Source organism: Sarcophilus harrisii, chromosome X, assembly GCF_902635505.1.
Source record: "Sarcophilus harrisii chromosome X, mSarHar1.11, whole genome shotgun sequence".
Classification (NCBI taxonomy): Eukaryota; Metazoa; Chordata; class Mammalia; order Dasyuromorphia; family Dasyuridae; genus Sarcophilus; species Sarcophilus harrisii.
This window is the reverse complement of record NC_045432.1, coordinates 55,215,920-55,233,244: the sequence shown is the minus strand read 5'-3', so window position 1 is coordinate 55,233,244 and position 17,325 is coordinate 55,215,920. Positions and strand designations below refer to the sequence as shown.

At 48.6% G+C, this 17,325-nt stretch overlaps 1 protein-coding gene across 3 annotated transcripts in view; it reads left to right on the top strand.

The window, feature by feature from the left end:
- The first annotated feature begins 12,430 nt into the window (after positions 1-12,430).
- NEXMIF (neurite extension and migration factor) overlaps positions 12,431-17,325 on the top strand; it is a 198,879-nt gene continuing 193,984 nt past the window's right edge. For all 3 annotated transcript variants that reach the window (XM_031944898.1, XM_031944896.1, XM_031944895.1), the window contains exon 1: positions 12,431-12,531. The gene's annotated coding sequence lies outside the window, so the exon portion shown is untranslated. The remainder of the gene's footprint in view (positions 12,532-17,325) is intronic.

Sequence of the window (17,325 nt, the reverse complement as noted above, 5' to 3'; positions counted from 1 at the left end):
ACAAATATAAGTAAAAAGAAAGACAGTACTGTCCCTCAAGGAGCTTCCATTCTAATGGGGGAAGACAATACAGAAAGACTCCCTAAAAAGAGGAAAGGAAGTACTGGAGATGAGATGTTGATGACAAAGCCTAGAGAATCCGATGTTGGTACATAAGTTGCAGCTCTTTCTAACCATGGTCATTTTTTGTTATTATTGTTGTTGTTTTTGGTGAGGCAATTGAGTTTAAGTGACTTGCACAGGGTCACACAGCTAGTAAGTATTAAGTGTGATGTGTCGGAGGTCAAATTTGAACACAGGTCCTCCTGCCTCCAGGGCCGGTGTTCTATCTGCTGTGCCATCTAACTGCCCCTATAGTGATCTTTTTTTAAATTATTATTACAGCTTTTTATTTACAAAACTTATGCATGGGTAATTTTTCAACATTGACCCTTGCAAAATCTTCTGTTCCAACTTTTCCCCTCCTTCCCCCAACCCCCTCTCCTATAGTGATCTCTTTTCAAATGCTTACACTCAGTCATGCAATACCAAATGACCATTATCTTATTAAAATAATTAATGTTTCTTGCTACCTTAGTGACCTTGAGCAAGTCACTTAAACTCTCTGACTCTTAGTTCATTTATTTGTAAACTAAAATCCCTTAAGCTCCAAATTGATGATCCTCTGATGCTGGACAAGTTGCCGTCAGTGTTGGTGGAGGGAGGTTCAACAATGGGAGTTCCCTATATTGCCAAAACCACAATTCCTTTGGGTAGTCATGTATGCTTTTTTAGAAAAGAAAGGCACTTAATGAAAACTAATTTTAAAAAATCCATTTTAAGCTATTTTAAGATATTGATTTAATCTTAATACTCATTTTTCACTTCTCTTGGAACTAAACTTTCAGGAGTACAGCAGTTGTTTTAAATGTTGTAATTCTATTAGGTCCTGAAAGACGTGGATTAAAAGAAGGCAATTCAATTTTCTTTTTTTGTAGGATTCATACTGGAAGAGACTTAGACATTGTGGGATATTTGATAGATGGGGAAACTGAGAACCAAAGACAGCAGGTGGATAGAGCCATGGGCTTAAGAGTAAGAGAGATCCAAATTCAAAGTACTCATCCTGTGACCCTGAGAATGTCACATGACCCTGGGCAAGTTACCTGATCTCTCTTAACTTCATTTTCTTTATCTGTAAAATGAGGGAGTTGGACTCTAAGGCCTCTAAGGTTTCCTGATTCAGTTCTGAATATTTCTATAATCTTATATGTAACTTTTCTGAGGTCACACATTAAATTAGTTTCAAAGTGACCTTAGAACCATGGTCCAATCCACTACCTATGCTGACTCTCATATCACCATAACTAGGGTGAAGTCATTGGTTTTTCTCCTGGGTGCTGATATCCCGAGTGTCCTTCCTAGAACCACTCCACCAATCCCCTGGCAGTCAGCTTTCATAACATCATGGCCTCTTCCCCCTCAACTGACCTCAGGCTGCTATCTAAAAGAATCCATTTACTATCAAGTCCTTCCTTCTGGGACTCACCTGCCTTCTCCCCCAACTGCTCTTCCCACTCCGTCTCTCCTTCCTTCTATGTGTTGGGAGGCCAGGGGTTATCAGCTGCGATATAGAGGCACAGGTTGGACTCTGAGGAGTGAGCCTTCTTCACCCAGTGTAGCTGCACCTGACCTTGCTACTCTATTCTTCATTCCTTCTCCTGCCTGCTCCCACAACTAAATCTTTATCCAGGTACCAAAATTATTCACTGAGGCTCCTTATACACATAAATTCATAAGATTCTAGACTTAGAGTTGGAAATGCTGTTTAAGTCCATCTCATCAAGCCCTCACTTTAGAGATAAAGAAATTGAAGTCCAGCATGGCTTGCCCAAAGTCACACAGTTTTTGAGTGTCAGGGCTGGGGCTTGAAAATAGGTCTTCTGACTCCAAAGCCAGCACTCATCCCACTGTGCCACAGGTTCAGTTTCTTAGGTGACATGAAAAGATATGAAATATGGAAGTGGTAGAGTCAGGACTAAGAATCCAGGTTTTCTGACTCGATGACTCCTATGCTTTCTATATCATTGGGTTTTGTGCTTTCCACGTGATCCCCACCTTCAAAGAACTTAGAGTATAATGGGAGACATGTGCGTAAGAAATGAAAATATATATCAAAAAATAAGATACAAGCTTAGCCTAGTAATCCACATACAGTATTGATGGATGTTGCTTGAGCGATTAGGGGAGCCAGGTTGGGATAACATTATTCCTGTGATTTGAGGAAAGGATGTCAATGACAAGAGAAGAGGAAGGATATTCCTCTCTTCCCTTCAAAGGAAGCAGTCTAGTTGAGGAAACAGATCACAGACATAGAAAACATCTCATTGTGTGGTTTTGAACAGGTCCCTCCCTGTTCCTACACCTCAATTTCTTCCTCTGTAAAATGAGAGAAGTGGACTTTCACTAGACCCTAGCATTCCCTAAAGCTATTATCCCATATCTCTCCTCCCTTTCTTAGGCAAACTCCTACAAAAGCTGTCTACACTCATTGTCTTCCTTTTCCTTATGCTCGCTCACTCCTCAACCCTTTGCACTCTGACTTCCAACTTCATCACTCAACTGAAATTGCTCTCTTCAATGTTATATAAACGATCTCTCCTTTTGGCTATTGTCTCCTTTTTGGCTTTTTTGGGGGGGTGACGCTACTCTCCTTATTCTTTCACCTAACTGCTTTTATGGTTCATCAAACAAATCATGCCTCCAAGTTGTGTCTGTATCCCAGCAATTCTGTCCTTAATCCTCTTCTCTTGCTATGTTCACCACTCTCGGTGACTTTACCAGCTTCCATGGCTCTAATTGGAACATACAGAAAGACAGCTTGGCATAGTAGAGAACTGACTTCCAAGCCAGGAAGACCTGGGATCAAATGCTCATACTGTCTGTGTGACCCTGGGCAAGTTAAGCGCTCAGGAGATAGAGTGCTCTAGAGAAGGTACTAACTTGCATTGAAAGAGGAAGTTTGCTCACCTGAGAGTTTCCTCTATGAATGAAATCACAGCTCCAGCCGGATCCCTTTGTAGATGACTACCAGACTTATTTATCCAGCCTGGTTTCTCTCCTGAGCTCCAGGCTGGTATCACCAGCTGCTTGTTGGACATTTCCCAATGGATGCCTTATAAACATCTTCAACTCACCAGCCAAAACAGAATTCATTATCTTCCCCTCTCCAATTCCAAACTTCCTTATTTCTCTTCAGAGCACTATTCACCTAAGTTTCTCAACCTCAGCATCAGCCCCCATCCTACATTCTCCTTTGCCCCACGTGGCCAATCAGTCGCCAAATCTTACCATTTCCATCATCACCACATCATCACCACATGTCTTTCATTTAGCCACTTTACCACTCCTGCAAGTCTCACCTTAAGTTGAAGCTTTTGCCACCTCTCACCTGAACCATTCTTCTAGCTTCTTGTTTGGTCTGCCTGCTTCAAGTCTGATTTTTCCAGAGAGTTATCCATGTGATTTTCTTTAAGTATAGGTTTGACCCATGTCACTCCCTTGCTCAATCAACTCCGGTGGCTCTCCAATGCCTGTGGGATAAAATAGAAACCCTTTTGTTTGGCTTTTAAAGCCCTTTATAACTTGCCTCCCAGCAAACTTTCCAGCCTCCTTGTATATATATATAATTTCTCTTCCTGCACTCTGCAATCCTTTTCCTTCCCTCATTTCTTTATCTCTTCTTTCTCCCTTCCATCTTCCGCTTCTCCCCATGGCTCCCCTATACTCATTCCTCCTTTTAAGACTACCTGTATTCTTCTATGGCAATATATAATAAGTGCTTATTGAATGGTGACTCTTTTTTTTCCTGGGGACAATCCTCTGTGGGTTCATATCAAACCTGGAGTGGTAGCTTATGAGGAGAGATTGGCCCCTGCCAGGGTGACCTAGTGATGCCCGGGTAGGCTGGCAGCCTTCCCAGCATCATCAAACGTTTGATGAACGTGTTGATTGAGCCAGGCAGAAAAAGGACTGTTCTTTGGAGATACCCACTAGGAGCACTCATCCTTGGGCCCATGGCAATTGTGATAGTCTACATAAGGTTCTTTGCTCCTATAGGGAGAAGTGGCAGATGGGTGGCCAAAGACACTTACAAGTCAGCTTTGCTCCCAAAGGCTCCTCTCTCATGGAAAGACTCCTCTCCTACCCCCCTAGAGATAATATGGTAAGTGGGGGAAAAAAACCCTGGCTTTGAGTGCTGGCCTGGCCTGGTCCTAACTGGCTGTGTGATCTTGGGTAAGTGACTTCCCTTCTCTTGCTCTCAGCTTCCTCATTTGTAAAATGAAGGTTACCATCTTGATCCCCTTCCTACTTTTCATGAGTGCTGTGGGGCAAGTGTTCTGTAAGCCATCAGGAGCTAGAGAAATGATACTTTCCATTAACATTATGGTAATATCCATTTCCGCATGGGTACATGGGGAGAGGGGCATGTTCCTCAAACCTGCAAGTGTCCTTAGAGGCTGCCTCTTTATTTTAATGAGGAAGAAGCTCACTCCTGTGGAGGGGAAGAAGGTCTCATAGCTAACAACCTATGACAGATACACAAGTAGCAGAACCAGTATGAACCCAAGTCTCCAGGCTCCAGAGCCAAGGCTTTCCACTCCTACTGTTCCCATGTAGGTATCCAATTCCACTGAGACCAGGGACTGTGTCTCCTCCCTTCCTTTCTCTTCCATAGTATTAATGGTCAGTGCTATCTGAGAGTTGAATGAACTGCCTAGAAAGTCTTGGGCTGCCTCCTCACTGGAAGTCTTTATGTGGAAAGCAGAGAAGCATCTGTCGGATTGACTAGATGTCCTCTAAGGTAACTTCCAACCGTGAGATTCTGTGAACTGCCTTATAACCATGTGATGGTAGAGTGCTAGTACTATTATTATTATTTTCTACAGATGAAGAAGAAATTGTGGCTCCAAAGGAGAAATGACTTGCTCAGTGTCCCATAGCTAGTGAGTTACGGACTATGACCTGGATTTAGAACTGGAAGGGGTCTCGGAAGCCATCTACTCTAATTTCACCATTTTACTGATGATAAATTTGAGACCAGAACCAGAGCCATGAAGTAATTTGCATAAAATCACATGGAGTAAGTAAATAGCAGAAATAGGATGTGAACCCCAGAGTTTGCATCCCAAAGTCATCCCTCTTTCTATCTCTCCTGATTCACAGACCACTACTCTTTCCATTGGATTAGGCTGCCTTAACAAAACTTCAAAAAGCCGGGCCGAGTCTGTCAGGGTTTGTCATCTGAGTTCTAGCCAGTATCTAGTCTATCCCCTAGACTATATTATTTCTGTCTGCAGGTGTTATTACCCTCCCACTTCAGAGATAAGAAAACTGAGTCAGAGTCAGAATTTAGACTCCGACTGAAAATCTAGTATTTTTTCCACTATTCTGTAGCAACACCATACAAATATACATGCAGGAAAGCACTTTTGCAAAGCTAAATGTGCTATATAGATGTGAGCTGTTATCAGGATGAAAATTATGGGCACTGGAGTAAGTGATTGATATCTGAGGTTCTATTACTCAGCCAGATGTAGCCCAGGGCTTGATGTTTGGATGGCTATTCATCTCTGTCCATGGTACCGATCTTTAGTGATTGGGGAAGAAATCTAACCTCTCCTTCTTCTGTCCTGGCCATACAGTCAGAACCAAAGTTGTGTGTGTGTGTGGGGGGGGGGGGGCGGTGCATGCAACCGAACTTCTCTATTGGGGGCTTCACATATACTGCAGACCCCATTTGTGGTCCTCAGCAACTGAAGATGGCTGTTTTTCTATAGCTCTTCCTTACCCCACTTATGATTTCTTCACAGACCCTTCTTTTCCCCAACTCTTTGTTGTGGGTGCTCTTTTGGGTTCCGTCCTTGACAGGCTTCTTTTCTCTCTCTTCAGCCTTTCTTTTGGCAATCTCCCTCCATCCTCCAACACTAAATGCTACTTATTTCTGTACATATGAGAATCAAAACTGTTTCCAGTCCCAACATCCTTTCTGAATACCAGATCCATATCTCCAGCTGCCTACTGGACATCTCTAACTAGGTGCTCTACTACTGGGTCAATTTCAACATATCCAAGATCCCATCTTTTTCTCTTTCTATCTTTTCCCCTTTTTATGCCATTGTTTCTCTATGTGACATCACCATTCATTGCCCCCATGATTGAAACCTTAAAGTTACTGTGATTATTTCCTCTTCTGTACCTCTAAGGTATGACATGGGAGACGCTGATTCAGGAGTGCCTAGCGTGGTGTGCCCTCGTCAGAGAAGGATTGAATTAGCTCAGAAGAAACACAAGATGTGCAGTTAGAGAGTCCACTCCAAATGTTCATAGGGATTATTGGTGTCCGACCTGTGGCTGAGCTTTCCAAGTTCGGATTGGTCTGATCGGCCACAGTCGGACACACTGTAACTCAGCTCTAACGTAGTGATGTCATGTTGGTCCTCTTTGAGACTGAAAGACAACAACCAAGCAACCAACCGACCTCTAATGTACAATCAGTTCCCAGGCTTTGGTCATTCCATCCCTGCATTTTCTCTCAAATTCACGCTCTTCTTCTTTCTTCCCATTGTCCCCCTCCATTACAGACCTTAATTTTCACCCCCTTTGACAATTGTGATAGCCTCCTAACAGGCCTTTCTATTTCTAGCCTCCCCCTCCCACCAAATCTGTCCTGTATGTTGCTTCCAGAATAATCCTTCTTAGGCATATGTCACCTCTCTACTCTGTAAGTTTCAGTGGCTAATTATTGCCTATCTAGTAAAGTTGAAACTTCTCTGGCTGTCACAATCTGGCTGTCACCTACCTTTCTAGCCTTAGCTCCTATTATTCCACTTATGCAATGTTCCAACCAAACCGGACAGTTCTGAACACGCACTGTGCGGTCCTGCCTCCAATCCTTTGCTCTTATACTTCTCTGTGTTCAGTGCTCTCCTCCTTCCCCTGTTGAATTCTAACCTATCCTTTAAAACCCATGTCAGATGCCATTTCCTCCAGGATACCTCTGCCCCAATGACTTCCTCCGTGGACCTCACAGAGCATTTGCCACCTTTTTACTGGACTTTTCACACACTATTGTATGAGCTCATTGTCAGACTGTGTCTTCTAAGCTGTGTGTCTCCCTCTGTGCCTAGAACAGTGCTTTGCCCTCGGGACATGCTTAATTGATGTTTACTGCTGAACGGAAGTGACTCAGGAGAATAACTGAGTAAAGGCATCTCTTTGCCTTCATTGCACAATGAAAGGATCCTATGGCTGTGGAGTATTGTAGGCACTATGAGACCCAATTGGTTAGATTTGCTGAACTGCAATTTTTCTTTTTAAATCTTTGTTACAAGGAAAGGCTTCCTGAATAAGGCAGGGGGTAGGACATATTAAGAAATGAAGATGTCAGTGGCATGTAGGAAAATACACTTTAAAACAAATGAATCATAAAAAAAAATCCTCCAGGATACTCCAGGAGAACAAGAGTTTAGTGATCTCTTACTTCTTTGTCCTCAAGATTAGGGGATTTAGAACCCCAATTAGAACACTGAGTTTTGTCCATTTTAGGAGATATGTTGATAAGCTGGGGTATCTTGGGGAGGGCAAAGATGAGGAAGGGTCTCAAATTCATGCACCTGGGAATTGATTAAAGGAACTGGGGGTATTGAGCCTGGAGAAGACTAGAGGAGGATTTAATAACTCTCTTTAAGTCTTTGAAGGGCTTACTTATGGAAAGAGGGATTAGATTTATTCTGCTTGGGCCCAGAAGACAGAACTAGAAGTTGGTAGGGTAAGATGGCCACTGAGGTCTCTTTAAAATCTTGGATTCTGGGACCCCAAATTAATTCTTTTTTTTCCCTACACTGCTTCTGTGTATTTTACCCTTGGCATGTGCTTCACTGTGTCAGTAGGTCTTTTATGCACATGTGAGCTAGAGGGCAGGGAGCTTTCCTTGCACCCCCTCAAATGTAGCCCAGTGTGGGGCTGCACACATTGTTGGTCCTCAATAAATCTGAGGAATCCTCTGGGAGTTGCTGCCATGTGTGGGATAAGGGGAAACAGGAGAGAGGGGAGGGAGGAAATGAAACTACCTTTCTCTGGGCTCTGCAAAAAGAGTTGAACTTGGCTCAAGGTTCCTTTCCCTTGTTCAGGGCCTAGCGGATTGTATACTCTATAATAGGACATCCCCCCCAACCATGCTGGTTATTGACCCCGAACAAAGAAAGATTGGCACATGGGGTTTTGATCCATTGGCCTCTCCATCACAACCCCCATGACTTCCTCTGGGCCATTCTTCTTCATTATTCAGAAAAAAGGGCCTTCAAACCAGAGCCAGGTATTAGCATTGTTCTATATTCTACAGGCACAATTGTATAATGGTGCATTATACACATAATAATATGGAAATATCATACATTGTAACACCTGTGTATATGACCCTGCAATAATGATATTTTTTAATTCCCTTGCTTCATCTATCCCGGGTTCAGATAGAGGATAAGCCCAGAAACCAATGTGGAAAAAGCTCGGGGGGCATAGGGAGGAGCTAAAGAGGTTATTTATCACACATTTGGTTTAACAGAAAAAGCACTGAGTCGGGAATCCCAGGACTCCAGATCAGGGGGCACTTCCTATGCACACATCTTTTATTTACTTATCTAGGACTAAATTGTCTCCCCCAGTAGAATGTGAGCTCCTTAATGGCAGGCACTGGCTCACTTTTGTTTTTCTATTCAGAGTACCTAGAATAGTGCCCAGGGCAGAGAAGGTATCTAATAAGCAGTTGTTGAATTGAAATTACATGAGGCAGTCAACAGAGACAGGCAGCATGGAATAAGGTCGATAATATTCTATTGAGTAGAGGAGAGGTAGAGGCAGGTACAAGGAATGGGATCAGGGTTTGTTGGCTGGGCACCACCCTTCAGAGAGGACAGGATCACTGAGTGTTAGAGCTGGAACGGGACTTGATCATTTCATTTTATAGGAGCCAAGGGAAACTCCAAAAGAAGTGACTTGCTCCAGGTCCCACAGCTAGTAGGTGACAGAGTTTGAGCCCAGGTCATCGGATTCCCAGCCCAGTAGTCTTTGTGTTACACTAATATGTTATAAACATTAAAGCCCCTGGAGAAGAGGAAATGATCTATTTTCTAGATGCGAAAATGGATTTCAAGGAATTTCTGCGATTGTCACTTAGGCTGTTGGAAGAATTGGGACTAGAACCTAGTAGGTGTTCCAGACTGCCATCATAAGGCTCTTAGCCCTTTTGGCTTTCCCGCCTCTAGCTGATGTGAGCAGGGTGTGTGACTAACGTGTGTGACTAACCTCGGAGCTCTTGGAAATTTGGGTGCTTAATGTTGGGCTGGTCATTATGAAGCCAGTCGGGGCCAGTTTCCTCCACTTGGGCCTCTTAGACGCTGAAGTCTGATGGAACGTTGTCTTTGGGATAAGATACCCTCACAAGAAAGAGGGTCTTTTTCAGGTGTTTGCCCTTATGGGAAAACCTGCCTTACACCCAGTTCCAAGCTAGTCCGGAGTATTATAATGAAATTTCCATAGAAGAGCTTAGCTCATCAAAAGGAGCTTGGTGTGTTAGAAAGAGTGCGCTAGATCCGCAGTTAAAGGACTGGCTTCACATCATGACTCAGACCTGTTTACTTAACTGTGGTCTTCGGCAAGTCCTTTGTAAGCTCCCTTGTAGCATTTGTTTCCCCATCGATAAAATGGGGGATAACAATCCTTGCAATGGTTCACCCAAGAAGATAGTAAGGGCAGTCAGATCCTGGCTCTGGTGTGTCTGTGGCAAGTCATGGAATCTCTTTAGGGCTCATTTTCCTTTTTTTTATTTGTTGTTGTAAAATAAGAGGGGGTAGGAGCGGATGAGTTTCTGTTTGATATCAAGTTCCCAGGTTCAAATCTGAGCCCTGCCACTTACTGTGTGACTTTGGACAATCCACTAACTTCCCTGGACCTCAGTTTCCTCATCTGCTAAGTGAGGGGATAGGCCTAGATGGCCCCCATGGTCTCTCCAAGGAGCCCTGGTAAAGTTGTAGATATGAGTTAGAGTAGGAATGTAAGAAGTTGTTATTATCTGAGCCCCACCCAGTAGTTCACAGAAGGGTCTATGGTACAAGCAGACAGAACTTTCTTGGTTGCGGACTGCAAAGACAAACGCCAAGAGCACTAGGACTGTGAGCAAAGTACAGCAGACCTCTGTCTCAAACCTTTGCCTCCCAGACTGTGAGTGGCTGGCTGGCCAGGGGGGTACTGGGACATAAAGTGACCCTCTGTTCCAAGCATGGCCTGTTGACAAAGGGTGGGGTCGGGGGGTGTGTAGCAGCGCCTGGAAGACCAGAGAGCTGTAGAGGTGGAAAGGGATATTAGAACATAGAATGTTAGAATGAGAAGGGATCTTCAAAGTGATTTAATGCGACCGACTCCCCCCCTCAGTTTAGAAATGGGGAAATTGAGGCTCAGGGGAGGAAGTGCCTTGTTCCAGATCAGTGTTGAGTGGCAGAGTTCCAACCAGAACTCGGGTCTTCAGAATCTCTGGAGTCCAGGATTGTAGGAGAATGGAGCTGTGATTGCAACAGCTGAATTGAGGAACAGAAGAGAAACTGTATTTTATGAGGGTGGCAGACACTTTTTTTTTTTTGCTAGTTTGTTTTCCTTTCTCTTAGGTGAGCTGCTGCTGCTGCCAGCACCAGGTCTGATTTGAAGGGAAGGGGCAGTGGTGGGAGCAGGCAGAGTTTAATGAACCAGGAATCCAGAACTCCAAATGGAGTCTTTTATCAGCACAGCTCTCCAAGAACCTTTCTGGGTCTTGGCCCTAGGTCAGAGGGATCAGGAGGACAGGATGACACGACTCAGGCATAAACCTGGGTCGGAAGACCCTTGAGAGGTGTAGCGAGGCTATATCTAAATGAGCTTCTACAGAGAGGCAGCTAACAGAGTGAAAAGTACCCCAACTTGGAGTCAAAGCCGGGGTTGACCAAAAGTGTCTCTGGGCTTCCCTTTGCCTTTCTGTAGGAGAAACTTGATGAGCTATTAAATCTTCTGATCCTAGCACCTTTGGGATCTCCCCGAGTCCCCTTTCCTCCTTTCGAAGGGGAACGCTCCCTTTACCCAACCTTGTTTCTAACTCCTCAACCCGCCTGGGTTCACAATCTGTTATTTAGGGAGGTGAGTGGATGGGTGGCCAACAGTTGGAGGCATGGTCAGGAAGGTTCTGAGGGGAACTAGCTATGGCCATCTTCTTCCTTTTCAAACTTCAGAGAAGCTCCTTTCTGCACCCTCTCACGACGGCGGACCTATGGGGGAACAGGTGGGGACCAAGCGCAAACTCAAGGGGGGAGGACAGTTTTTTGGGGGGGGTGTCTGCCTTTTATGACAGGTGGCCCTGGGGTGTCCGCTCCCGGGCACCCAAAAAGGGGGTCGGATGGGAAGAAGTGGTTATAGGAAAAGCTGAGGGAGAAGGAAAGTAGAGAGGGGAAGGGTGGGGGTAGGAAGTCCAGCACTAGTAGTGTCAATGGAACAAACAATGGCAGGGGCATTAAGCTCCCGAGCCTGGGCACCTTTTTTGAATGGGCAAAGGCAACCCAGGGGAAGGAGGTGGAGGGGTGGCAGCAGCAGCAGAGGTTCAGGGACAGGCAGTAACAGTAGCAGCGTCAGGGTGAGGGTGAAGAGCAGGAGGAGGAGGAAGGGAAGGAGGAGGTAGAAGAAGAGGAGGAGGAGGAGGAGGAGGAGAAAGGAGAGGAGAGGAGAGGAGGAGGTAGAAGAGCAGGAGGAGGAGGAGGAGGAAAAGAGGGAGGAGGGAGGGGACGAGGAGAAGAGGGGGGAGGAGGGGGGAAAAAGGAGGGGGAGGGAAGGAGGAGGAAGAGAAAGGCAAGGGGAGAACTCGAGAGGGGAAGCCAGCAGCAGCAGCGGCAGCAGCAGCAGGAGCAGCGGCAGCCGCCCTCCTCCTCCAGCTCCTGCTCGTTGTCCTCCTCCCTCCTCACCCCCATAGGGCCGTCGCCGCCCCGAGCGGGCTCTCTGCGCCGCGCGCGCTGTCCGCGTGCTAGGCGCCCGGGGTTCGGGGCGGTGGCGCGTGTGGTGCACGGACCGCGGGACTCGCTGCGGCCGCAGTGGCAGCGGCGGCGGCGGCGGAGGCAGCGGCGGCGGCGGCAGCGGTAGCAGTGGCAGCGGCGACGGCAACAGCAGCAGCGCGGGCGTTGAGCGGCGGCGGCGACGGCGGCGCTGACTCGGTCCGCAGCGGCGGCACCGGCACCACCCCCCAGAGCAGGAGGGAGGGAGGGAGCGAGAGGAGGAGAGGAGGAGAGGAGGAGAGGAGGCGCGTCCACCTGGCGGTCCAGGCGCATGGAGCAGCAGTAGCGGTGGCGGCGGCGGTGGCGGCGGCGGCGGCGGCGGCGGCGGCGGCAGCCCCCTGACTGCAGTCGGCGCTTGCAGTCCCGCTGGGCCCCAGAGCCCTGCCTCGCCTCGCCTCGCCTCGCTTTGCCTCAGGAGCCAGCCTGCTAGGTAAGTGGCCTGGATGCCATCCAGTGCCGGGGCCCTGCCCTGCCCGGCCCCGGGCGGCGGCGGCGGGGGCGGGGGGTGCGGGTGCCACCGCTACTGCTGCATGCAGCTGGAGAAGGAAGGTAGCGAAGGCAGGCAGCAGGGCGTGTGAGAGAGCGGGAGCGAGGGCGGGAGCGGGAGCGGGCACGGGAACCCGAGCCCGAGCCTGGCCGCCGCGGGCACCGAGCCCCGCGCTCGCCCTCCCAGGCATTGCAATCTAGGAAAGGCCCCGTTCGCCTTCTGCCGCCTGCCTGCTTGCCTGCCTGGCCGGGGAGGGGGAGGGGGAGGGGAAGTGTTGGGGGCCGCGGGAGCCGCGCGCGCGCGCACGCACACACTCACTCACACTCACACACACTCACACACACTCGCCCAGATACATGGCCACGGCCACACGGGCCGGCAAATACACACGGCCACGCACACGCAGGCACACATACAGAGACACGGACACGCGCGCGCCTGCTGCGCTGCGGGCTCCGGGCTAGCTGTCGAAGCCCGGCACCGCCGCGCGCGCCTTTCGCATCCCGCTGGGGCCGGAGCTGGGGGAGGGGGCCAGGCGAGCCTTTCTCCTCCCCCCTCCCTCACCCCCAGTCTCCATACCCCGACGCCCTCCTCCCGGGGATCGGCCATCCCTCGTGACAACTGGCACGGGCCAGGGCCAGCCCAAGCCGAGCCGGGCTTGCGGTCCGGCGCCGCCCCGCACAACCCCGGGGGGCCGCTGCCAGGGAGTGCGGGGATGGTGGGCGGGCAGGCGCGCAGTGCTGGCCGCCTGCTGCCGCCGCCACCGCCGCTGTGCTGTGGAATCCAGCGCTTGCGGCATGACTGCCTCTGCCTGCTTGTGGGCTGCCCGTCCCCCCGGGGAGCTGCCCGGGAGCCCAGAACCCCCCTCCATCCTTCCCACTACACACACACACACACACACACACGCTAAAAAAAGCCCCAAAGCAAACCCACCATCCACCCATTGGGTCCGACTGCAGCGTCGGCTGGTTAGGGGGACATTTGGATCCCCCTCCCCGTCGCATCTTTAGCTCTCTGGCCTCTTGCTTGTGTTCGTTGCGGTGTATGTGCGCCGAGACACTTTATTTATTTATTTATTTTTTGCGTGGTCTGGTGGTGGTGGTGGTGTGCGCTATAAATATGGCGTTCCCTGCACTTTGACCCGGGGCTTGAATTTCTCTTGGCTGTGCTTTGACGGAGGGGACGAGAGGGAGCCAAGGGGCTGCAGGCACCCATTGGGTCAGGGCGGTGGCAGCGGGGGCGGCGGTTTCTGCCCCCGAACCTCCAGGCCGGCCCAGCACCCTTGCACCCAGCATTCATTCTCATTCTCTCTCTCTCTCTCTCTCTCTCTCTCTCTCTCTCTCTCTCTCTCTCTCTCTCTCTCCCTCTCATCCCTGCTTTCCACGGTGGCGAACATATGCCTGGGGTTTTATTTACCGCCATGACGTTCCATGGCTTGGGAAGAATTTTCTCTTCTTGAAAAGGTATTTTTAGAAGGGGACAGAAAAGTCCTCATGAACTGTCATTTTACATATTAACTGGGAAACTGGCTAATCAAATAAAACTGGCTGACTGTCTGAAACTATCCCAGAGAAAAATGCGGCTGGGAATATAATTAGCCATCTGTCTACTGAGCAATTTAAATTTGGGCCCGGACATCTGTATTACAATGTCCAATTTTTGGAAGCCTTGGACGTTTACCCAGCGGGGACAACAAAAATGGATTTGCTGACTAAGTTTGGAGGTCTGACCTGCGTTTGCGTTCTCCCTTCACTTCCCCCCTCCTCCCACCTCCCCCTCTCCTTGGAAGCTAGACCGGGCCCTCGCGCCGGCCCGGTTGAGAGCCGATCCCTCTCGCTTGGCAAGACTGCAGTGTTGGCAATGGCATAACTGGTTTGACGGGGCTACAGGTTCCACAGTCTTGGCTCTCGCGAGTGTCATCGGCGATCCGACCTCCTCGAGGAAGGGGATTGATTGCAGGAATACTAGCGATGGGACAGACATTCCTTTCCCCACCGGTTCAGATGGAGCAGCAGAGGGGGGAGGGGGAGAAGGGAGCGGGTGGGAATTCAGCAAATGTCTGAATTCGGAGAATCGGTCTCACTTCTCTGCCTTCGCAGCTCGGGCTTATTTGTAAAACTAGGGAGTCGGGGAGAGGGGATCTCTAGGGTCCTTGCCAGCCGTGACATTCTAGGTCCTTCCGACTTTAACCCCCCTAGCGCTTCTCCCTCCCTCCCTCCCTCCCTCTCCCCACCCCCTCCTCTTTTCCGGTCATTTTGTCAGGTTATCTTGTAGCTGTCAATATTCTGATGTGGGGTTTAGCGGTGTATTGGGTACCCGCTGTTCGGCTGAGACCAGGATGTTAAACCGTGCTGGGAAGGGCATTGTCCACGAATCTGCCCGGCTCTCTGTCGATCTTTTTGCCTGCTCAAATTAAACCAGCAAATATCGCTGTAGAGAAAAGGGAACCGATTTGGATCGGGGAAGAGATGGCACCGGGAGGAAATGATTTAAGAGAACTTCTCCTAATATCCATTGTCAGAATAGAATTGAAACGAGCCACAGAACGACTGTGCAGCCGGCTAGAGAAAGCCATTTAAAAGCACACTTTAAAAACAAACATTTGACTAAATAACGAGCCTTGATAGATGGGTAACAATTACGTAAGCACGTGGCAGATTTTGACATACATCAAGTCTGGTAAATAAATCAACCTGCTCGCGTGAAGAAATGGGGGGGGGGGTGCAGCCATGCTTTATTAAAACGGAAAAAAAAAAAAAAAAAGCCTGCTCACAACCTCCAGGCTGGAGTCCGAGGCAGAGCAGCCCCGCACTCGGGAGCCTGCTTCTGCTGCCGTGGCTCGCCCAGGCTAATGATTCACAATTCCCACGCCTCCCTGGGATGGTCGAGCAGTCGGAGAGGAGCTGTGCCGGGGGGATAGTGGCGAGATCAGAAAGCTGATAAAAGGGGGAAAACCTGCCGGGGAACTAGGGAGCGGGAAACAGGACATCTCGGGACAGGCTTTGCCACTTACGAGCCCCATTTCCTTGGACAAGCCGTTTCCTCTTTCTGAGCCTCAGTTTCCCCAGCGGAAAAAAAATAAGCAGCATCCTACTGCTTGCACTCTCAGGGTAGAAGTGAGTGCCAAATGGGACAATGGAGGTTAAGGTTCCATAGAAATGTCAGCTCTCATGGCTGATGCTTCCAAGCTTCCAGGGCCCACCGTTTCCCTGCCCTAGGTGCTCCCTCCGCCCAGACACATCTCAGCCCCTTGGCACCTGGGAGTTGCTGTGGCCGAAAACATTTATCAGGCCGTGGCTGGGCTCTGTCCTCACAGCCCAGACTCCCCTGACAGCCAGTTTCTTGGTAAGCCTGTTAGTCCTAGCCTGGCTTTCACTTTCAAGAACAGGCCATTACTGTGCTGTTAGTGCCGATGATGCGTTATTTTATTTTGGATTAAAATATTTTAGATTAAGATTTAGATTAAAATATTATGAGATCAAACTTTTAATGACACTAACACAAAGAGGGATTCGGGGAGGGATGGTGCAAAGATCCTCGGGCGCCCCCCCCCATTGGGAATCTTTAAAAAACGAATGTAGAGCTGCCTACCCTTAGAGAATATCTGTCCCTTCCTTTTTCAGAGGAGGAAACTGAGGGTCAAGGAGTCCCACCGTCAATGCCGGGACTCAAACTCTATTCCTTTGACCCCCCCCCCCAATTCGAGCTCTCTTGTCTCTGCTTTCAAAATCCCAGTTTGGAGGTATGCTAGCTGTGTGGTCTTGGATGAGTCACTTCTCCTTGTCACCCTTACTTTCCCCATGGAAGAAAATCGTTGGGGACTGTAGTAGATAATTTCACAATTGCCTGTTTTCCCTTCCAGCTCTGAAAACCTCTATCCCCTTTTATTTTCCTTGAATTAATTAAGTGGCTTTAGGTCTAGAAGGAAAATTTGCTGTATAATAGTGGTTACCTTGAACCTGTATCATGTCGGGCTTGGGAGATAACAGTTTTTCTCAAGGCAAGTGGGGGAGTAGGGCCTGGGTGGCCCCAGACTCTGAGACAGTCTTGTTCCCCTCTCCTACCCAGCCTCAGACAAAGGTAGTCAGAGCCTAGAGTGGGGAAAGGAGAAATGGAGCTACCTCCTTCTGCCTGTTTGCCCTACTCCCTAAAGCTTCAGATATTCCAAAATGTGGACCCTGCTCCTTTTTGGAGTCCTCTGTGAAAAATCGCCCAACCGCTCAATGATTGGAGATCTGCCGTAGAGGGGTGTCGAGTGGGAAATGGGGGGGTCACTTTCCAAATTCTAGTTAATCCGGCCAGCTCCTGCATCCTGGCCTTACCCTGCTCTCTTGGCCCCTCTTTCTTATTTGGAAAACCACCTTTTAGGCAGAGGATAAGATTTTTCTGAGCCCTCCCCTCCTTTCTCTTAACATTGAAACCTATGTGACTTTACTCTTAAAAGTCATAGGTTACAGAAAGGAACTTTAAACATCATCTAGTCCCCAGCTTCTTAAACTGTGGTTCAAGACTCCATGGGGGGTCTTGTAACTGAATGTGGGGTCGCAAAATTATGATTTCTTCTCAGGAAATGTTTGATTTGTATACCTGTTTTATATACCTATATACCCGGGATCACCTAAAAAATTTTCCGGTGAAAAGGGATCGAGAGTGAGCAAAGTTGAAGAAGTCCTGCCAGCCCACCCTCTCGGTTTTAGAGATGGGGAACTAAGGTACACAGATGGGCCATCATTTGTC